The sequence below is a fragment of the Vulpes vulpes genome, chromosome 2, assembly GCF_048418805.1.
Source record: "Vulpes vulpes isolate BD-2025 chromosome 2, VulVul3, whole genome shotgun sequence".
Classification (NCBI taxonomy): Eukaryota; Metazoa; Chordata; class Mammalia; order Carnivora; family Canidae; genus Vulpes; species Vulpes vulpes.
In genome coordinates, this window is record NC_132781.1 from 106,544,104 (window position 1) to 106,568,779 (window position 24,676).

The following is a 24,676-nucleotide window of genomic DNA, read 5'->3' on the forward strand; positions in this document are numbered from 1 at the left end:
AGTTTGTGGCCACAAGCCGTCTCTGTCACACAGCATAAATTTTTCATTCCCATGAATTTTAGTTATAATTCCTGGTTATCATACCCTAAATAACTCTTCTTCCTTCTTACTATTTGCTTCTTTTGTAAATGTAGGCAATTATGTCTTTCTTTTTTTGGTTTGACAAGAAGTAGCTCCTGTTTTCTATTTTCATTTTAAATTGCTTCCTCTCTCATTGTGTGTGTGTGTGTGTGTGTGTATACAATTTGTGTTGTATTTTTACCCCAAATCCATAAGCACACAAGATTTACAAATCAGATTTCTGACAAGTGTGGCAGAACTCTGAGCTGAGAACTTTCATCTAAACAGCAGCGGTTTGGGACAGATGTTATTCCCAATCTATTTTACATTTCAAAAAGTTCAAGTAGATGATCCTTTAATTTGGTGCCCAAATACATCTGGGAGATTAAGTATAACATTTAAAAGTTGTAGTTCCTTGAGTATGGATATTCGTCATTCACATTCCACTAGAGTATTACATTTAGAACAAAAGAGCTTGGCATATACAAGAAAATATTTGATGATCAGATCCTTAAAAACAAGCAGGGCACTTTGTGATCCCAGAGGCTCCACCTATGGGTTTGAGCAGCTCTTGATTAAGTGTTTCTTCTTGGCAGATAGCTGAGTTTTTGCCTTCCAGACTCATCTAGGGGAAATGATTATCAAGGACCTGTTCTTTCACAGTGTGTTTGAATCAAGGACCTGTTCTTTCACAGTGTGTTTGAAATAAAACAATTCCACCAACTATGAAATGGAAAAAGGGATGAACAGTATATATTAAATTTTTTGTTTGTTTAGGGGTTTGCTTTTCACTAATACACATTTTCAGATTTTGGGATTGTGCAGGTAGACCTGGTGCTGAATTTCTTTTCTTTTCTTTTTCTTTTTCTTTTTCTTTCTTTCTTTTTTTTTTTTTTTTTTTTGGTGCTGAATTTCTAAAGCTCACCAGGATTTAAATGAAAAATTTGATGTGTGAGACGGATAAATTAAAAATGTAAATGTGATAGTTAACAGAGGTAAAGTTGTTAGCTGTCACTGAAATGGATCAGTTTTAGAAAAGGCAGTATTTTTTAAGGCTTCTCATGTGATTTCTCTGGAAGGCTGTCAATAAGTACTCTACATAGAATACTAGAAGTTCCTCCCAGCCGTCATAGTTTTTTGATGTGGGAAGCTCACCCTGTGCAGTTGGGCCCTTCCAAAGTTTTGGTGGCTGACCTTGCAAGATAAGATACCTGGTCTGGCAAACTGCATTTTCTGAGAACATATGGCTGCTTATTAAGATGCTATGGATTAGTTACTTGTACTGTGTGAGACATGAATTAACCTACATTTAGAACAAAAGAAGAAAGAAAAAAGAACACATAAAGATATATAATACAGGTCTGCATTCCATTACCAAAATACCTGGAGCTAGGTATTCTTGGAATTCATAATTTTTCAGATTTTGGAAAGACAGTATGGTACATATACTAAGTATTTCATAATCACCTAGGGGTTTGAAGCAGCACCCCATAATACTCATAAATCCAGGTCGGGGGTGGGGGGGTGCCTGGATGGTTCAGTCAGTTAAGCATCTGCCTTCAGCTGGGGTCATGATTGTGGGGTCCTGGGATCAAGCCCCAACTCAGGTTCCTCGCTCAGTGAGGAGTCTGCTTCTCTGTCTCCCTCTGCCTGCCGTTCTCCCTGCTTGTGCTCTCTCTCTCCATCAAATAAATAAATAAAATCTTTTAAAACAATCAATCAATCAATCAACCAACCAATCCAGGTCAGGTTTGGTCACCAGAAGAAGCTGGATCAAGTCTTGCTTGTCACATGAGTTACAAAAAAAGAATCTTTTATTTTCACAGCCTTTTGGATTTCTGAATCTTAGATGAGAGACTGTGGCACTGTCATTCTGTGGTGACTCCAATCTAGCTGTTATCAATCATTAATTAAGACTCTGGGCCTTCTTTGATAAAACCTCTCCCGCCCATAGACTAGTCTCCCATGGACAGAGCTTCCTTCTCCTAGAAAGGAGTTGAAAAGCACCCGAGAGTCTCAGAAAATTAGGACTCCAGGTGCCTCACATCTTTCTTTTGGCCACATGCCTTCCAGAAGTATGTATGGTACAGGGTCAGTACTAAATACTCATCGGGGAAATTTGCTCACCGTGTTGTCTTCCTTCTAAACAGGTGGGTCAGCTGTGGTTTCTCCTTCTCAGGTCCTGAGAGCCAAGGAGCAGAAAGGAGGCCGCTCCTCCTTTCTGCAGCCCCCGCCCTCAAGACTTCTCTCTCTCCAGACTGAAAGTCTGTTCACACTTTGCAAGCAACAGTCTGCTCTTCTCTTTGGTGGCAATGTTTACAATCAGCCACAGAGGACGTTGTTTACAGGGCTCTTAACCTTTTTCCTTTTGAATTTTTTAAGACCTATTTTGGAAAGAACAGATCAAATGTTGGCGCCTTAGTGACGGAGCGTCTATAAATACATTCCAAGGGATCTTGGGCTGTGCAGTTTCTAGCGGGCAGTAAACTTGCTCACCTGCTGGATGTTTTCTAAGAATGCCTATCCCAGAAATTCAGGTGTTTCCCCTGGTCAGATATTTGCTGCTCATATATTTCTATTCTTCCTCAGTCCTAAATTAATAAATTCCTGGTTTCTTTCTGAAAAGAGTCTGGACTTTTTCCTTTTCAGATTATATTTATACGCATATATATTTGTCTCCTCAGAAAGTTCAGTGTCACATCTCCTTGACCTTGGGATGTATATGCTCAGGACTCTGGTTCAGACCCAAATTTTACAAATTATCTTTGCAGTTTTCTTTGCTTTCTCTAATAGTTTATTGGTGGTTCCTAAAAATTTCATTCTACTGGAAAATCTTAGTACTGTAATAGCATCTTGACTATACAAAGATAGAAGTAGAAATAATAAGAGGGAAAGAGCACCAGAATGAAATTTGAATCCTGTATTTGGCCAGTTGTGCTGAGAAAAGTAATTCACCTTTTTTGGCTCTCAGTTTTTTGTCTTAGGTATAGCTAATAACTGGGCTATTTCATTAAATGGAAAAAATATAAGTAAAATATGTAACAGAGTGTCCAGCTCAGGATAGACACCTCAATAGATGTGAGTTGAATCTGCATGGCACTTTATTTTAAACAATTCATTTATTGTCACAATGTTCTATATGAAGGTATGATGAGCACTGGCCCATTTTATTGATGAGGAAGTAAGGCAAATGAAACATTTAGTGACTTGCCCACTGAGGCGAGGAAATGAATTCAGGTCATTTGACTTCTGGATTGGATGTAAACTTTTAGGCTGAGAAATTCAGGGGTGAGAGAGTTTGATGATTTGGAATTTAGGACTTTTAAGTGATCTTTGGGAAGTAGGCACATTCACATTACACATTTTGGGGTGTGAAAAACATTACAAGAAATGGTCAAATAGAAATGACCTGAAGTGATTGGTATTTGATAAGTCATGACCATAACATGTTCTAGAACAACACTTGTGGTCAATAGTGGGCTATGTCTTTTATGTGGGGTGACTCAATATTTCTGGAGCATCCTATAATTCTACACACCTCCATGATGCTATTGCTTCATGTGAAATGTAGAAGAAATTAGGCCAACTGTCTTGTCCAGCAACAAAAAAGCATGAGTATGTTCCTGGATCTTTTTATTGCAACCTCATATACCAGTTGTCCGGAGACGCCTGAGAAATGTACTCATCAGCATCTTTTTGTAATGCCTTTTAAAATTCTTGAAAGTCAGCAATCTCAGATGAAGCACTTTTGTATTATGCTTTATTTGAACTAGTTTGACTATTAAGAACTTTCCTGATGGTCTTCCCTTTTCTATTAGACAAAAAGGTAATACACTATCATGTGATATTTTGTTCTGTTTTGAAGAATTGCTTCTCACTTGTTTCAACTGTTAGAAAACATAAAGTTGATTTTTCTTTTCCTATCTTTATAGTAGTATCAATTATTTTCATCTAACCTATGCTTATCAGAACACACTCCAACTTACGTAACTCTTTTCTGGAGGTGGCGGCAATGGGTAAATATAATGTTTGGGAAAATCAATGACTATGAATGTGCTTTGGGTATAAACCTATTTGTGCCTTAATTTTAAACCTAGATCTTCATTAGTAAATACTATATTTAAAAAAACAAAAGGACACTTAAATGTTTCTACTAATCATTGTATTTAACTTGAATGGAATTCCAACCCCCCCCAGCTGTAAGAATGATGATGACTTGAAAATTTAATATTTTTAAAGTGACTATCATGTGTGGTTTAGGTGGAATGGAAAGGGTGATTGTGGCAGTAAAATTTTCACTCTTAAGATCTTGAGTCTTTGATGATCATGTCACTTCCTAGTAAGTTGGAAGCAAACAGGAGGGACTCCTGGGATACCTTTTCTCTTAGCTTCACTGGCTCCATTGAACAAAATCAAAGCCTCACAAAAATAACCACGAACAAACTTATTTTCTGTTCATGCACAGAAATTCTACCTTGAATATCTAGCAATTTCCCAGTGTCTTGGGGGTCAGTTTTGCAAGAGAAATGTCCAAGGCTTTGAATGCTCATCCTGCGACTACCTCTGCTTCTACTATACTTAATGTCCACCCCCCCCCTCCTTCCTGGACGTTGGCAGGGTGGTAGTGCTGTAGATACCTCTGACCTAGCCCCATCTTGCTTTGCGAAGCTTACATTCTTTCATGGATGGCCCCTCCCACCTCCCTCTTCTAATTACAGAATAATGACATGTATGCAGAAGCTCTGCCATCCCCAATGAGTACCTCAAGGGAGGATGATTCTTTAGCAATAAACCCAGAGGATGAAATGGTTTCCTCTGATTGTGTTTTTGCTATCAATAGGTCTGAATAATTTCACATGTGGGTGCATTTTAGAAAATGCTTATAGCTGTAGGATAAGGGAAGAAATTGCAATGCCCATTCCTAAGTAGACTGACAAACAGGCCTCCTAAGTCAAAACGAAAGAGTTTTAATAGCAAGTAGACTATTGGAAAAAGTTAAATCCTTGAAAATTTGTCAGTTGCACTAATAGACATTGGGCATATGAGAAATTTAGGCCCGATTGAAGGGTCTTAATGATTTGTCCATTGGCACTAGCCTTGCCTTGAATTTATCATTACTTTTGAATATTTGTGTGACCCAGGTCTGAGTAGTTCACATGCTGACTTTAAGTATATGATCTTTATTTGGTAGTAAAAGTGTAAAATGAAAATAAGTGTTTTAGAGGGTATTATGCTGAGTGAAATAAGTCAATCGGAGAAGGACAAACATTATATGGTCTCATTCATTTGGAGAATATAAATAATAGTGAAAGGGAATAGAGGGGAAGGGAGAAGAAATGGGTAGGAAATATCAGAAAGGGAGACAGAACATAAAGACTCCTAACTCTGGGAAACAACTAGGGGTAGTGGAAGGGGAGGAGGGGGGGTGGGGGTGACTGGGTGGTGGGCACTGAGGGGGGCACTTGACGGGATGAACACTGGGTGTTATTCTGTATGTTGGCAAACTGAACACCAATAAAAAATAATTTTATTATTAAAAAAATAAAGGATATTAGGTAGCAACTTAAATACTTTCTGATGGGAAATTGGTTTAAAAATGATGGACTGGAGCTAGGGGGCAGCCCGGGTGGCTTAGCAGTTTAGCACTACCTTTGGTCCAGGGTGTGATCCTGGAGACCCAGAATCGAGTCCCATGTCGGGCTTCCTGCATGGAGCCTGCTTCTCCGTCTGCCTGTGTCTCTGCCTCTCTCTCTCTCTCTCTGTGTCTCATTAATAAGTAAATAAAATCTTTAAAAAAAAATGATGGACTGGGGCAACCCCGATGGCTCAGCGGTTTAGCGCCGCCTGCAGCCTGGGGTGTGATCCTGGAGACCTGAGATCGAGTCTCACGTCGGACTCCCTGCTTGGAGCCTGCTTCTCCCTCTGCCTGTGTCTCTGCCTCTCTCTCTCTCTCTCTCTCTCTGTGTGTGTGTGTCTATGAATGAATAAATAAAATCTTTAAAAAAAATGATGGACTGGCAATATAAGGCAATTCTATGTAGTAATTTAAAAAGACTGAGGTAGATTTATCTTACTGATCTGGAAAGATTGCTAAGTAATATTTTTAAGTAAAAAAAGTGAGTTGTGTTTATACCGTATTATCCTATTTTTAAAAACTGCTACAAAGCTCCTATGTATGTACATAAATATAGAAAAATGTCTCAGATAATGACTTTTTCTCCCTTCTCCCATCTCTCTGTCTCTCAGTATATCTTGCTCTTTCTCTCTCTCTAGATATGTATTATTTGTTGCTTTGCTAAACTAAAAGCTGGTATTGAATTTTATCATATACTTTTTTGGGGGGAACTTTTGCTTTGAAATAAATTTAAACCTATAGAAAAAAATTTAATTTCAAGAACAGAACACAGAAGTCCTTCCCCAGATCCACCAATTATTGATAATCTACCATATTTTTCATCTCTCTATATATACACATATTTTTCTCAACCACTTGAAATTATGTTTCAGGGGCACCTGGTTGGCTCAGGTGGCACCTGGTTGTTTAAACATCTGCCTTTGGCTCAGGTCATGACCCTGGGGTCCTGGGATTGAGTCCCCATTAGGCTCCCTGCTTAGCAGGGAGTCTGCTTCTCCTTCTCGTTTTGCCCCTCTCCCTGCTCATTCTCTCTCTCAAATAAATAAAATATTTTAAAAAATGGAATTATGTTGCAAATGGTGCAATGTTCCATTACCTCTGAATGCTTCAGTGCACATTTCTTTAAAATAAGAACATTCCCTATGTAGCCACAGGATACCCATTAAAATCAGGAAATTGAGACTGATAATGTACTGTCTTCTACTTTGCAGATCCCTGCTCAAATTTCCCTGATTGTTCCAGTGTTTATACTTCCAGAATCATGCACTGCATGTAGTTAGCATATCTCTTTAGTTGTCTTTAACCTGGAACAAGCTAGTTAGTCTTATCTTTTTTGAAGTGTCCCAGTCAGTTACTTTGAAGAATGTCCCTCAATTTGGAGTTGTCTCATCCTTTGCCATGATTAGATTCAGGTGTATCTTGACATTAGCACAGAAATGAGCAGATATTTTTCTCAGTGCATATTATCAGCAGGTACATGATGTTGATTTAACTTATTACTGGTGATGTTGACTTTTATCATTTGGTTAAAATGCTGTCAGGTTTCTCCACAGTACAGATAATTAATGAGTACTTTGTGGTAGGGTATTAGTAAGTATTGATAAGTATTCATTAAAATGTTATTTTTTTTTAACTTTGAGGTTTTTTTTTTAATTTTTATTTATTTATGATAGTCACATAGGGAGAGAGAGAGAGGCAGAGACACAGGCAGAGGGAGAAACAGGCTCCATGCACCGGGAACCCGACGTGGGATTCGATCCCGGGTCTCCAGGATCGCGCCCTGGGCCAAAGGCAGGCGCCAAACCGCTGCACCACCCAGGGATCCCTCATTAAGATGTTAATAAGTATTTTGTGGGGAGATACCTCAAGTCTGTATAAATACCTGGTTCCTTATTAAACCTTTACCCATTATTTGTGGCATCCAGAGATGCTATTCCTCACCCAATTATTATTAACATGGTGGATAAGTAATTATATAATGCTACTATTTCTTCTATACATATTTGCTGGCATAAGGGAGAGCTTCCTCTTCTTATTTATTTGTATCAGTGTGGATCCATGATTCCTGTTTTATTGAATGATTTATAATCCACTACTAGCATTATTTACTGTGATGCTCAAGCTAGCCCAGATTTAGCCAGTGAGAGACTTTTCAAGCTCCTAGGACTTTTTTTTTTTTTTTTTTTTTTTTTTGCTCCTAGGACTTTTGATGGTTACAAAGATTCTTGAAGAACTTCCTTATTTCTGCCATGAGAGATTCCATGCTCATCTGGTACTTTCCTTATCGCCCTGGAGTCAACTATGTCTTCAAGGAGCCCTGGTTCCTTTTAATTGAGAATGTTATTTAGATATCAGGATTTAGGCATTAAACGTGCTTAGTGCTACCAGAGCGTCATTGATTCTGGGTCCTCTCAGTGGGTAGAGCTATGAGCACACATGTACATTTGGTATCTACATCTGTAGCTATATCTCTATATTTTAGAAACCCTGTGTTCATGCCAATGTGCCTGATTACAATCCAAGATCACGAGTCTTGCCTTTTCCATGTTTGTGCCTCTCTTCTTCAACAATGAGAAGATTGGCTTCCATGATCCTTAATGTATGGGATTATTTCTTTTGGATGTGACCAATCTCCCATTCATGCTGTCTTACCTCCCGTGCTTCTGATGCAAATTGGCCAGGTCAAGAGCAAAGATATCCCCCCAGCTCTGGTGGTATGCCAGCTGAGAGTTTCACATCTATATTGTTTTGAATGAATCTTGACTATTTTATTGAGGGGCTATAATCTAGTGATTAAGTGTGAGGTCTCTACAGTCAGAATGTTAGATCTACGTAGTAGCTATGCCACTTGCTAGCTGTGCGGCCTTGGACAAACTAGTTAGCCTCTTCTAGTCTCTAAGATTCCTTTCTTCAGAGGGAAGCCATAAACAAGAGAAAGCAAGCCACCCTGCTACTTCTTGCTCATTGGGTATAGATCCCGAGTCTCAGAGTAAAGGGTGCTGCCTTCTCTGGTTAAGTAGCCATTGATTGAAGAATGAGCAGCAACCTTCGGCAGGCCACAGGGGTGGGGTGGAGAGCATGAGAGGGCTTCAGGGTAGTGGGTGGCTTTATCAGCCATCCAAAAAGGGGCTTGCTTGCCTGTGACATCAGCTCGCTTGGGGTAAGTATAACCCAGTGAAGAATGATGAAGTTCAGGCCTCAGTTTCTTTATTTGCAAACTAATGATGGTGATGTGGGTTTCCATACCTTAAAGTATTGTGGAAGGGTCCGCTGAGCTAATGTTCTCCAGTGTGTGAAGTGGGAGATGTCTAGAGAACATTTCCCACCTCCTTCCCTCTTTTAAAAATAATACATATTCACTGTAGAAAATTTAGAAAACCAACCTAAGCAAAAATAAAGTAATTGCTATCACTAATAATTACAACTGGCAAAGATAACAACTCTTTACATTGGGGGATGGGTCCCCCCAGTCTTAATTCTAGGTGCATCAGGTGTAAGTCACTAGCATGGCGTTCTCCCTCTCTTCTCTTCTCTCTGTGGGAGACCAAGACCAGATTCTCTCTAGGTACCACACTAGACTCAGCAGTACAGTACTCCATAAAGCAGTCAGCAAGCAGGCCAGGTCCACGCACCGTGCACTCCTCCTGGTGGGCACTTGTGCCTGAGGCAGCATCCTCAGATGAAGTTCTTCTTCCTTCCCAGGTGCAGAAGGCCAAACAACAGGTTCCCTCACTCTTTTGAACATAAGGACTTGTCCACTGCGGAAGCTGGCTGCCGTCTAGATTCTGGGGGAAACAGCAGGCAAACATTTTCCATTCAAATGCTACTGCCTTGCAGGCCCTCCAGGCTGAGGTGTTTGGGAGAGCAAATGTGGCTCTAGCATAGACGGAGAGGATGTAGGGATCATCTCGCCAGGAGATGTGCACACACTGACTCATAACCTTCCCACCCCTCCTGTCCTTCCTTTGATGTTGGTGTCAGCTTATCTGGCCGGTCCACTGACCATATGCTTGGCCACTTTGTAAACATTTCCTCAAACATTACGTAACACTATGTTTGTGTCTAGGGATAAATGGGAGGAAGAAGAAATGTAAAGGTTAGCTGTTTTTCCCCCCTCAGAATTTTTACCACATAACCAATGAAAGGATACTAGTCCAAGTTCAAGTTGGCTCTGTGGAACTTTCGAGTACTTCTAAGGACTCACTGATTTTCCCATCAATTATGTCCACCAACACTCACCAGTCTGGGGTGCTGTTCTGGCACTGCAGTCTTAAATTTTTTTTTTTAAAGATTTTATTTATTCATGAGACACACACACACACACACACACACAGAGGCAGAGACATAGGCAGAGGGAGTAGCTCCCTGCAGGTGAGGGACTTGATCCCAGGATCCCAGGATCACGCCCTGAGCCAAAGACAGATGCTCAACCAATGAGCCACCCAGGCATTCCTTAATATTTTCTGTCATTTAATACACAGACTAATATGTGCTAGGTATTGGGCCCAAACTTTGTTCCTCACTTCCAATCAGTGGTTTAGAATTTCACCCTTAGAGATTTTAGTCCTATGTATCTGGAAGATTTTATTCCCCAAAAGGAAAGTGATTTATTTTTTTTTAAATTTTATTTATTTATGATAGTCACACAGAGAGAGAGAGAGAGGCAGAGACATAGGCTGAGGGAGAAGCAGGCTCCATGCACCGGGAGCCCGACGTGGGACTCGATCCTGGGTCTCCAGGATCAGGCCCTGGGCAGAAGGCAGCACTAAACCGCTGCGCCACCCAGGGATCCCAGGAAAGTGATTTAAAACATAAATAATCCCAGAGCTGTTTCAGTGAATGCACTGCTGTGTGTTAGTTGATACAAGTTCTGTAAGGGAAGGAGTAAAGAAACCTACCAGGAAGATGGTAACAAGGGACCTAGGAGGTCCTAAAGCCAAGTATCACATTAGCATATTTGAGGAGTTTGCTAGTTTCATCATTTAGCGAGCATCTAGATGTAGCTCATTTCTTTTTTTTTTTTTTTTTTTTTCTTTTTTGACTCTTAGAGGAATGAGCTCAATCATGACACTTCATATTAACAGGATTCACTGTATCTGTTAAAGGAATAGTTCTGGGAGGAATGGCACATTTTGGGAATCTGGTGACAGTTGATGCTAATTTCTGAGCAAATGGATAGGACTCTGATCCAGGGAATGAATGTGAAAAAGGCTCTCATGGGTCTTTGGCTTTTATGCTATGTAAGCAAAGACTCTAAGACATACATTCTTGGATCTGCCTTCACACCCTCATAGAAGCCAGCTCCCAGAGCCATGGAAAACCTTGAGAAAATAATAGCAGGAACTATTCCTGATAGAATGAAATTTTGTGAAACCATCTACAGAAGGATTAAATTTTTATTTTATTTTATTTTTATTTATTTTTATTTATTTTTTATTTTTTTTATTTATGATAGTCACAGAGAGAGAGAGAGGCAGAGACACAGGCGGAGGGAGAAGCAGGCTCCATGCACCGGGAGCCCGACGTGGGATTCGATCCCGGGTCTCCAGGATCGTGCCCTGGGCCAAAGGCAGGCGCCAAACCGCTGTGCCATCCAGGGATCCCCCAGAAGGATTAAATTCAAGAAGTTGTATGTTTGATACTATTTTTAAAAAAAGATTTTATTTATTTATTCATGAGAGACACGGGGGCGGGGGCAGGGATACAGGCAGAGGGAGAAGCAGGCTCTGTGCAGGGAGCCCAATGTGGGACTCGACCCCGGGTTCCCAGGATCAGGCCCTGAGCTGAAGGCAGCGCTAAACTGCTGAACCACCTGGGCTTCCCTGTTTGATACTTTTTGATGACAAGCAAAATTATTTCTTATTAAAGGGTTACAAATGGAACCAAAATACTTAGTATGGAACTGGAAAAGAAGACAGATATTGCTCATAAAAAATCACTCATGTTAAGTAGATAATAATTCTATTTTGCTGAATGAAGACATAAATATATGCTGATGGTACCTTTGTATATGTAAATCTAGACTGATGATACATAGTATATTTTAAAATATACAATTATTGCAAAGCACATCACTTTAGAAGCACCGAGTCATTGAAGAAATGTGAAGGGATAAGGAAAATGTAAACTGGAGGTTATACAAGTGAAGATTGGGCATAGGCTTGTATTTTGAAAAAATTAAATCACAAAAATATTATCTATTGAAATACACCTTTTCTACATCTCTTTATTTTTTATTCTGTATATCTTACCATCATGTTGGAATTTGCTTGCTCTTCTCACTTCTCATAAGCTACCTTTCACATTATATTTCTCTTTATTTCTCTGTAGAGAGTTCTGGATAACTTTCTACAGCTCTGTCTTTCAGTACATTCTTTCTTTCTTCAGCTATATCTAATCTTCCTATTATGCTCCCTATTATGTTAAATTCATCAATTATGATTTAAAATTATAAATAAATACATATGTATTTAACACCCTTATTGAGATATAATTCACATCTCATGAAATGTAACCTGTTAAAGTATATGGTTTGGTGGTTTTATCATACCATGGGATTAGATAACCATTACCACTACCTCATTTTAAAACATTTTTTTTTAACCCCCAGAAGAAACCCTGTACTTACATTAGTAGTCATTTCCCTTTTCTCTTGACCACCAACCCTAGAAAATACTAGTTTCATCCCTGTCTCTGTGGATTGCCTATTCTGGACATTTCATACAAATGGAATCATACCATACATGGTCTTTGGTATGGCTTCTGTCATTTGGCATACTGTTTTCAAGGTTTATTTATGTTGTTTTTTTTTTTAAGATTTTATTTATTTATTCATTAGAGACAGAGAGAGAGAGAGAGAGAGAGGCAGAGACACAGGCAGAGAGAGCAGCAGGCTCCATGCAGGGAGCCCGACGTGGGACTTGATCCTGGGTCTCCAGGATCAGGCCCTGGGCTGAAGGCAGCACTAAACCGCTGAGCCATCTGGGCTACCCTGGATGTTGAATTTTGTCAAATGCTTTTTCTGTATCTATTGAGATGTTCATATGATGTTTATCTTTCATTTGGTTCATATGATATATCATATTGGCTGACTTGCACATTTTTGCATTTCTGGGATAAATCTCACTTAATCATAGTGTATGATTATTTTGCCAATGATTTTTGCATCTACATTTATCAGGGATACTGGCATGCATATTTTTTTTCTTCTGGCACTCTTATCTGGTTTTGATATAAGGCTAATAATGTTGGCTTCATGAAATGACTTTGGAAGAGTTCCCCCTTGATTGAGAAGGATTGGTATTAATTTTTCTTTGAATGTTTGGTAGAATTTACCAGTGAAGCCATCTGATCCTGGACTTTTTTGTTGTTGTTGTTGGGAGGTTTTTGATTACACATCCAATTTCCTTATTAGTAATTGGTATGACTAATTTATTTATTTTCTATTTTATCTTAATTCATTCTTTGTAGGTTGTATGTTTCTAGGAACTTATCTATTTCTTCTGTGTTGTCCATTTTGTTGGCATATGATTGTTCATATTGTCTTTTGCGATCCTTTGTATTTCTATGGTATCAGTTGTAACATTGCCTCTTTTGCTTCTGATTTTATTTATAATGAGTCTCATTTTTTCTTGATGAGTCTAGCTAAACGCTTATCAATTTTATTTTTTCAAGGAACTAGATCTTAGTGATCTTCTGTACCATTCTTTTAGTATCTATTTCATTTATTTCTGCTCTAACTTTATTTCCTTCCTTCTACTAACTTTGGGTTTTGCTGTCTCTTCTTTTTCTATTCCTTTAGATTTATTTTTATTTTTTTAAATGTTGTTTCAAGATTTTATTGATTTATTCATGAGAGACACAGAGAGAGAGGCAGATAGACGTAGGCAGAGGGAGAAGCAGGCTACCCGCTGAGCAGGGAGCCTGATTCGGGACTTGATCCCAGGACCCCAGGATCACGACTTGAGCTAAAGGCAGACGCTCAACCACTGAGCCACCTAGGCATCCCAATTCCTTTAGGTTTAAAGTTAGGTTGTTTATTTGAGACTTTTCTTGTTTTCTGAAGTAGGCATTTACCCCTATGAACTTCCCTCTTAGAACTTCTTTTCACTGATCCCACAAATTGTGGTATGTTATATATCCATTTATAGTTTTTTTTTGTATATTCTTTTATTGGAGTTCGATTTGCCAACATATAGGATAACACCCAGTGCTCATCCTATCAAGTGCCCCCCTCAGTGCCTGTCACCCAGTCACCCCATCCCCCTGCCCACCTCCCCTTCCACTACCCCTTGATCATTTCCCAGAATTAGGAGTCTCTCATGTTCTGTCACCCTCACTGATATTTCCTGCTCATTTTCTCTCCTTTCCCCTTTATTCCCTTTCACTATTTTTTATATTCCCCGTATGAATGAGACCATATAATGTTTGTCTTCTCCAATTGACTTACTTCACTCAGCATTATACCCTCCAGTTCCATCCACGTTGAAGCAAATGGTGGGTATTCGTCATTTCTGATGGCTGAGTAATATTCCATTGTATACATAGACCACATCTTCTTTATCCATTCATCTTTTGATGGACACCGAGGCTCCTTCCACAGGTTGGCTATTGTGGACATTGCTGCTAGAAACATTGGGGAGCAGATGTCTTGGTTTTTCACTGCATCTGTATCTTTGGGGTAAATCCCCAACAGTGCAATTGCTGGGTCGTAGGGTAGCTCTATTTTTAACTCTTTGAGGAACCTCCACACAGTTTTCCAGAGTGGCTGCACCAGTTCACATTCCCACCAACAGTGCAAGAGGGTTCCCCTTTCTTCACATCCTCTCCAACATTTGTTGTTTCCTGTCTTGTTAATTTTCCCCATTCTCACTGGTGTGAGGTGGTATCTCATTGTGGTTTTGATTTGTATTTCCCTGATGGCAAGTGATGCGGAGCATTTTCTCATGTGCTTGTTGGCCATGTCTATGTCTTCTTTGGTGAAATTTCTGTTCATGTCTCTTGCCCATTTCAGGATTGGATTGTTTATTTTTCTGCTGTTGAGTTTTAATAAGTTCTTTATAGATCTTGGATACTAGCCCTTTATCTGATATGTCATTTGCAAATATCTTCTCCCATTCTGTAGGTTGTCATTTAGTTTTGTTGACTGCTTCCTTTGCTGTGCAGAAGCTTTTTATCTTGAAGTCTTAAGAGTTCATTTTTGCTTTTGTTTCCCTTGCCTTCACAGATGTATCTTGCAAGAAGTTGCTGTGGCCAAGTTCAAAAAGGGTATTATTGCCTATGTTCTCCTCTAGGATTTTGATGGATTCTCGTCTCATGTTTAGATCTTTCATCCATTTTGAGTTTATCTTTGTGTATGGTGTAGGAGAATGGTCTAGCTTCATTCTTCTGCACGTGGCTGTCCAATTTCATTTATGTTTTTCTTAAGGTATTTTCATATTTTCTCTTTTGATTTCTTCTTTAACCCATTGGTTGTTCGGTAGCATATTGTTTAATTTCCACATATTTGTTAATTTTCCAGTTTGCTTCAAGTATTAATTTCTACTTTCATACATTTGTGTTGGAAAAGATATGATTTCAATCCTCTTAAATTCATTAAGACTTGTTTTGGGCCTAATATGTGACATATTCTGGAAAATATTCCATGTGCATTTGAGAAGAATGTGTAATGTGTATTCTGTTACTTTTGGATGGAATGCTTTGTATATTCCTGTTAATTAAGTCCATCTGATCTAATGTGTTACTTAAGGCCAATGTTTCCTTATTGATTTTCTGTCTGGATCACCTATCAATTGATGTAAGAGGGATATAAAGTACCTTACTATTATTGTAGTGCTGTTTATTTCTTCCTTTAGGTATGTTAACATTTGTTTTACATATTTAGGTAGGCCCATGTTGTGTGCATAAATCTTTACAAATTTTATATCCTCTTGTTGGATTAATCCTCTTATCATTATGTAATGCCTGTCTTTGTTTTAAAGTCTGTTTTGTCTAACACAAGTATAGCTATTGCAGCTTTCTTTTGGTTTCTATTGCATAGAATATCTTTTTCCTTCACTTTCAATCTGTATGTGTCCCTATCTAAAATGAGTCTTGGGGATGCCTGGGTGGCTCAGTGATTGAGTGTCTGCTTTTGGCTCAGGGTGTGATCCCGGAGTCCTGGGATAAAGTCACACATCAGGCTCCCGGCAGGCAGCCTGCTTCTCTTTCTGTCTATGTCTCTGCCCATTTCTCTGTGTCTCTCATAAATAAATGTAAAAATCTTAAATAAAGATAGGGGATCTGGGGTGGCTGGGGTGCCTGTGTGGCTCAGTGGTTGAGCGTCAGCCTTTTGCTCAGGTTGTGATCCTGGGGTCCTGGGATGGAGTCCTGCATCTGGCTCCCGGTGAGAAGCCTGCTTCTCCCTCTGCCTAGGTCTCTGCCTCTCTCTTGGTGTCTCTCATGAATAAATAAATAAATAAAATCTTTAAAAAAATAAAAAAACAAAGTGATTCTTGTAGGCAGCATAAGGAAGCATCTTGTTTTTTTAATCCATTCAGCAACTCTATGTCTTTTTTTTTTTAATTTTTTTTTTTTTAATTTATGATAGTCAGAGAGAGAGAGAGAGAGAGGCAGAGACATAGGCAGAGGGAGAAGCAGGTTCCATGCACTGGGAGCCTGATGTGGGATTCGATCCCGGATCTCCAGGATCGCGCCCTGGGCCAAAGGCAGGCGCCAAACCGCTGCGCCACCCAGGGATCCCCAACTCTATGTCTTTTGATTGGAGAATTTAGTCCATTTACATTTAAATTAAGTATTGGTATGTATGTACTTTTTGTTATTTTATTAATTGTTTCCTGGCTGCTTTCACAGTTCCTTTGTTTCTTCTCTTGCTCTCTTTGTTTTGTGGTTTGATGATTTTCTTCAGTGGTTTAATTATATACTTTCCTTTTTATCTTTTATGTATTTGCTATAGATTTTTGTTTGGTGGTTACCTAGAGGCTTACATAAAACAACTTATACTTGTAACAGTCTACTTTAAGTTGATAACAATTTAAGTTTGATCCCATTCTAAAACTCAGCATTTTTACCCCCGCAACCACATTTTATATTTTTGAGGTCACATTTTACATATTTTTATCTTGTGTATCACAGGTATCCCTTACCTAATTATAGTAATCACAGTTATTTTTACCATGTTTTCTTTTACTTTATAGGTGATTCACTACTTTTGCTATATATTTGCATTTTTAGTGACATTTATTCTTTCATTTTTTTTTAAGATTTCATTTATTTATTCATGAGAGACACAGAGAGAGAGAGAGGCAGAGACACAGGAAGAGGGAGAAGCAGGCTCCATGCAGGGAGCCCAACATGGGACTCGATCCTGGGACTCAAGGATCATGCCCTGGGCGGAAGGCAGATGCTCAACCACTGAGCCACCTGGGTGTCCTGCATATGTTTTCTCATTACTAATTGGTACCTTTTCTTTTCAGCTTTAAAGAAGTCTTTTTAATATTTCTCATAAGGTCATCTTGGTGGTGATAAACTCCTTGAGCTTTTGTTTGCCTGGAAAACTCTTTATCTCTTCTTCAATTCTGAACGATAACTTTGCCAGTTAGAGTAGTCTTGGTTGGAATTTTTCTCTTTTTCTTTTCTTTTCCTTCCCTTTCCTTTTTCTTCTTTTTCTCTCTTCTCTTTTCTTTTTTGGTCAGCACTTTGAATATATCATGCCACTCCCTTGTGTCCTGAAAAATTTGTGCTGAAAAATCTGCTGATAGCTTTATGGGCAATCCCTGTATGCAATAAGTTGTTTTTCCCTTGCTGCTTTTAATATTCTTTCCTTGTCTTTAGCTTCTGACATTTAATTATAGTGTGTCTTGGTGGGATCTCTTTGGGTTCCTCTTATTTGGAATCCTCCCTGAGATTCTTTGATCTAGATGTTTATTTTCTTCCCCAAGTTAATAAAAATTTTAACCATTATGTCTTCAAAGATTTCTGCCCTTTTCTCTTGCTCTTCTGGAATATTTATAATACGAGCATTAGTCCATTTGATGTTGTCCCATAGGCCTCTTATGCTATCTTTATTTTTTTTTCATACTTTTTTCTTTTTGCCACTCTGATTGGGTGAATTCTACTGCCCTACCTTTGAGTAGACTGATCCTTTCTTATGTTTCATCTAGTCTGCTATCGAACCTGTCTAGTGTATTTTTCAATTCAGTTATTGAATTCTGTAGCTCTGCGACCTTGATTTAGTACTTTCTTATATTTTCCATCTCTTTGTTGAAGTTCTCACTGTGTTCATCCATTCTGCTCCTCAATTTGCTGAGCATCTGCATAGCCATTACTTAGAACTTCTTATCAGGTATGATTAAAGTTTTTTTCTCCTGAGGTTTTATCTTATTCTTTTAATTGGAACGTATTTCTCTGATTCTTCATTTTGCTTAGCTCTCTGTTTTGGTTTTTATACATCAGATGAAGCAACCACCTCTCCCAATCTTGAAAGTGTGGTCTTGTGTAGAAGGTGAATCTTGTTGCTTAACCTTGTATCAGCTTTTTGTTGTCTCTCAAACCTCTGTGTTTCTCCAAAGAGCCTATTTTATATATATATATGTGTGTGTGTGTGTGTATATATATATATATATATATATATATATATTTATGAGAGGGAGGGGCAGAGGGAGAGAGAGAGAATCCTCAAGCAGATTACTCACTGAGTATGGAGCCTGACAGTGGCTCAATCCCAGAACTCCAAGATCATGACCTGAGCTGTAATCAAGAGCCAGCCACTCAACTGACTCAGCACCCAGGTGACGCCCAGCCTATTATATTTTTAATAGCTCCCAGTATTGAGGATGTGTCAAGAACTATCAGTGTTCCTAGTTGAAGGATCTCGGCACCTAGATTCAGGCTGTTTCGAAATCAGGCCCTCAGGCAGCAGCTTTCAAAAGTATGCAAATATAGGGGTGCCTGGGTGGCTCAGTTGATTAAATGTCTGCCTTTGGCTCAGGTCATGATCCTGGAGTCCTAGGATTGAGCCCAGTGTCTGGCTCCCTGCTCACTGGAGAGTCTGTTTCTCCCTCTCCCTCAGCTCCTCCCCTGCTCATGATTGCGTGCTCTCTCTCTCTCTCTTTCTCTCACTTACTCTCTCAAATAAATAAATAAAATATTTTTTTAAAAGTATGCAACTATATACAGTTCTGTATAGGGACTACAAGTATAAGCTCTGCTGGCCATGTGATCTGAAAGTATTGCTGGTGATAGTTGCAAAAATTGAGTCTTCAGATGAATGTATAAGCTCTTCTGTAGGTGATACTGGCAAATTGGAGTAAGGCAAAGAGAGGGTAAACCAAAATGGCATCTGCAGCCTATATTCTTTGAGAGCAGTTCTAGAGGCTACTAAATGTGTGTCAAAACTGAAACCTGTCCCTAAGGCCAAATCTTCTGAACAAGCAAAGAGGCCCCTTTTACAGAAAGACTGGGGATGGTGCCTCAGTCTGTTATCTGTTCAGTGCCCTAGGGGTGGTAGCCTGCCAAGAACCATCTCTCTGATTGCCACTACTGTGCATGCCCTTCTGGTCATTAGAGCCAGGTGATCAAGGGGTGTTCCCTGGCTGCAAAACTTGAGGCACTAGACATAAAAACCAGGTCACTAGCTACATGTAACACTCCCCTCCAGGAGACATTGGTGCTCTGGAGGATGGCAGAGGGGAACTACAAGGATAGCACCCATGCTCTGAGGTCTCTGGAAAGGATTATTATCAGCCCTTACATGCATGTTTAATTAAAAGCCTGACCCTCAGCCTTGATGATTAGCTAATAGGTTTCCTTCACAGAAAGACTGAGCTCCTAGGTTTCTGGCCTCTTCTGTGCCCTGAGGGTGGTGGCTGTTTAGGAACCTTTTCTCTATTAATTAACGTCCTCTGGGACCCATGAGCATAAGCTCCACCGGCCATCAGAGCCAGGAAATGCAGAGGTGTTTCCTGGCAGCAGCCTTTTAATTAGGATACCAAGACAAGGGTATGAGCTTCTTTCTAGGTGATAATAATTATTACAGTTCACAGGACCAGGAATGTAAACTCCTCTGGCCTGTAGAGTCACATAGTCAAGAGGTGTCCCCTGGATTTATTTCTTTACTTAAAGTTATCACCCCTACCCCATGATCTTCCTTCCTTTCTCACCAAGCTTTGCAATGTTGTAATCATAAACAATGCTTTGCATATATCCTCAACTCCTTTGATCTCTGCCCAGTACTCTCCTGGCAAAACCTGATTAAATCTATTTCTGGCCATCTCTGTCTCTGCATCTGAGCTACTGAGTGTGGGTAGAGGCCCCCGACCATGAGGGCTGTCTCACATCAACCGCATGGCTGTCAACCATCATCGCACCTGGCAGTCCTATCTCATTGCCCTACTGAATTAACTCTTCTAATTACAAAGAAGACCAATTCACATCTTCTGTTGTTTCATGACATTTCAGCATCTGCCCTACCCTCTCTCTCAGCTCATGACCTTGATTCCAATCAGGAAGATAAGCACAATCATGAGAAGACATCCTTGACTATCTCCACCAAATCTGCCAACTTTCTTGCCTTTGGACCTAGACACTTTGCCTTCTCTTTCGTTACAAGTGATAAACAGTCCATGCTCATCCCATCTCACCTACTCCAGGACTTTGCTCTGTGCCCTTCTTTTTCCTGTATCCCTGGATACCTCCCCACTTTTGCATCATTTTCATTAGCACAAAAATAAACTGGCTTAAAAATATATTTGAGTTGTGATGAAACAAACATAACATAAAATTTGTCATTTTCTTTTGGGCTGAATTTTGTTCTCCCAAGTCTATATGTTGAAGCCCTAACCCCCAAAGCCTCAGAATGTGACTGTATTTGAAGACAGGTTTTAGAGAGGTGATTAAATTAAAATGGGGTCATCAGGGTGAGCCCTAATCCAATCTGACTGGTGTCCTTATGAGAAGAGGATATCAAGACACAGATACACACACAGAGAGAAGATGATGTGAACATACAGAGAAGTGGTCATCTGTCAGCTATGGAGGAGAGGACTCTGAAGAAACCAAACATGCTGCCACCTTGATCTTGGACTTCTAGCCTCCAGAAATGTGAGAAAAAAAAAAAGACTGTTGCTTCAGCACCCCAAGCCTGAGCTATTTTGTTATGGCAAGCCCAGCAAAGTAATACACCATCTTAATAATTTTTTATTTTTTAAATTCAATTAATTAATATATAATGCATCATTGGTTTCAGAGGTAGAGGTCAGTGATTCATCAGTCTTATATAACACTCAGTGTTCATTACATCATGTGCCCTCCTCAATGTCCATCATCCAGTTACTCCCATCCCTCCACCCTTCTCCCCTCCAGTGACTCTCAGTTTATTTCCTATGCTTAAGAGTCTCTTATGAAAAAAAAAAAAAAAAGAGTCTCTTATGGTTTGTCTCTCTCTGATTTCATCTTGTTTTTTTTTTCCTCCCTTTCCCTATGATCCTCTGTTTTATTTCTTAAGTTCCACATATGAAGGAGATAATTGTCTTTCTCTGTTGACTTATTCATTTAGTGTAATATCCTGTAGTTCCATCCACATCATTGCAAATGGCAAGATTTCATTCTTTTTGATGGCTGAATAATAATAATAATAATAATAATAATAATAATATATATATACCACATCTTCTTTATTCATCTGTCAATGGACATCTGAGCTCTTTCCATAGTTTGGTTATTGTGGACATTGCTGCTATAAACATTGGGGTGCAGGTGCCCCTTCAGATCACTATACTTGTATCCTTAGGGTAAATACCCAGTAGTGCAATTGCTAGGCTGTAGAGTAGCTCTATTTTTAACTTCTTGAGGAATCTCCACAGTGTTTTCCAGAGTGGCTGCACCAGCTTGCATTCCCACCAACAATGTACAAGGGTTCCTCTTTCTCCTTATTCTTGCCAACATCTGTCATTTCCTGACTTGTTCATTTTAGCCATTCTGACTGGTGTGAGGTGGTATCTCATTGTGGTTTAGATTTGTATTTCCCTGATACTGAGTGATGCGGAGGATTTTTTCACAGGTCTATTGGTCATTTGTATGTCTTCTTTGGAGAAATGTCAGTTCATGTCTTCTGCCCATTTCTTGATTGGCTCATTTGTTCTTTGGGTATTGAGTTTGATAAATTCTTTATAGATTTTGGATACTAGCCCTTTATGATACATCATTTGCAAATATCTTCTCCCATTCTATAGGCTGTCTTTTGTTTTGTCGACTGTTTCCTTTGCTATGCAAAAGCTTCTTACTTGATTAAGTCCATAGTTCATTTTTGCCTTTGTTTCCCTTGCCTTGAAGACATGTCTAGCAAGAAGTTGCTGTGGCCGAGGTTACAAGGGTTGCTGCCAGTGTTGTCTTCCAGGATTTTGATGGATTCCTGTATCACCTTTAGGTCTTTCATCCATTTTGAGTCTATTTTTGTGTATGGTGTGAGGAAATTGTTCAGTTTCATTCTGCCACATGTGGCTGTCCAGTTTTCCCAACACCATTTCTTGAAGTGACTGTCTTTTTTACATGGGATCTTCTTTCCTGCTTTCCTGCATTAGTTGACCATGGAGTTGAGGATCCATTTCTGGATTCTCTATTCTGTTCCACTGATCTATGTGTCTGTTTTTGTGCTAGTACTATACTGTATTGATGATTAGAGCTTTGTAATGGAGCTTGAAGTCCAGAATTGTGATGCTACCAGCTTTGGTTTTCTTTTGCAACATTCCTTTGGCTATTCGGGGTCTTTTCTGGTTCCATAACAATATTTGTTCTTCCAATCCATAAGCATGGAATATTTTTCCATTTCTTCACGTCTTCCTCAATTTCTGTCTTGAGTGGTCTATAGTTTTCAGAGTACCGATATTCTGCCTCTTTGGTTAGGTTTATTCTTTGGTATCTTATGGTTTTGGGTGCAATCGTAAATAGGATTGACCCCTTAATTTCCCTCCCTTCCTTCCTTCCTTCCTTCTCTCCTCCTCCTCCTCCTCCTCCTCCTCCTCCTCCTCCTCCTCCTTCTTCTTCTTCTTCTTCTTCTTCTTCTTCTTCTTCTCTTTTTTGTTAGTGTATGTAAATGTAACTAATTTCTGTGCATGGATTTTATATGCTGCCACCTTGGTGAATTCCTGTATGAGTTCTAGCAATTTTGGGCAGGAGGAGTCTTTTGGGTTTTCCATATAGAGTATCATGTTATCTGCAAAGAGTGAGAATTTGACTTCTTTGCCACTTCAGATGCCTTTTATTTCTTTTTGTTGTCTGATTGCTGAGGCTAGAACTTCTAGTACTATGTTGAACAGCAGTGGTGATAGAAGACATCCCTGCCATATTCCTGACCTTAGGGAAGAAGCTCTCAGTTTTTCCCCATTGAGAATGATATTTGCTGTGGACTTTTTGTAGATGGTTTTTATGGTATTGAGATATATTCCCTCTATCTCTACACTATGAAGGGTTTTAATCAGGAAAGGGTGCTGTAGTTTGTCAAATGCTTTTTCTGCATCTAGTGAGAGGATCATATGGTGCTTATCCTTTCTCCTATTAATGTAGTGTATCACATTGATTGATTTTGGATGTCAAACCACCTTTGCAGCCTAGGAATAAATCCCACTTGGTTTTGGTGAATAATCAGTTTAATGTACTGTCAGATCCTACTGGCTAGTATCTTGGTGAGAATTTTTTCATCAATAGTCATCAGGGATATTGGCCAGGTAATTCTTTTTTGTGGGGTCTTTGGTTTTGGGATCAAGGTAATGCTGGCCTCATAGGATGAGTTCGGAAGTTTTCCTTCCATTTCTATTTTTTGAATAGTTTCAGAAGAATAGGTATTAATTCCTCTTTAAATGTTTGGTAGACTTCCCCTGGGAAGCCATCTGGCCCTGGGCTCTTGTTTATGGGGGAATTTCCAATTTCTGCTTCAATTTCCTTGCTGGTTATGGGTCTGTTCAGGTTTTCTATCTCTTCCTGTTTCACGTTTGGTAGTTTTTATGTTTCTAGGAATCCAGCCATTTTTTCCCCAGATTGCCTAATTTGTTGGCATATAGTAATTCAAAATATGTTCTTATAATTGTTTGTATTTCCTTGGTGTTGGTTGTGATATCTCCTCTTTCATTCATGATTTTATTTATTTGGTTTCCTTCTCTTTTTCTTTTTGATAAATCTGGCCAGAGATTTATCAATCTTATTAATTCTTTCAAAGAACCAGCTCTTAGTTTCTTTGATCTGTTCTACTGTTCTTTTGGTTTCTATTACATTGATTTCTGCTCTAATCTTTATTATTTCTCTTCTCCTGCTGGGTTTAGGCTTTATTTGCTGTTCTTTCTCCAGCAACTTTAGGTGTAAGGTTAGATTGTGTATGTGAGACCTTTCTTGTTTCCTGAGAAAGGCTTGCATTACTATATACTTCCCTCCTAGGACCGCCTTTGGTGCATTACAAGTGTTTTGAACAGCTGTGTTTTCATTTTCATTTGTTTTTAAATTCTTCGTTGATTTCCTGGTTGACCTATTCATTCTTTAGTAGGGTGCTCTGTAGCCTCCATGTAGTTGAGTTCTTTCCAAATTTCCAAATTTCCTCTTGTGATTGAGTTCCACTTTCAAAGCATTGTGGTCTGAAAATACGCAGGGAATGATCCCAATCATTTGGTACCAGTTGAGATCTGATTTGTGACCCAGTATGTGATCTATTCTGGAGAATGTTCCATATGTACTTGAGAAGAATGTGTATTCTGTTGTTTTAGGATAGAATGTTCTGAATATATGTGTGAGGTCCATTTGGTCCCGTGTGTGTGTCTTTCAAAAACCCTTGTTTCCTTGTTGATCTTCTGCTTGGATTATCTGTCTACTGCAGTGAGTGGGATGGTAAAGTCTCCTACTATTATTTTATTATTATTATCAATGTGTTTCTTCAATTTTGTTATCAATTGGCTTATATAATTGGCTATTCTCATATTAGGGGCAATGATCTTAATAATT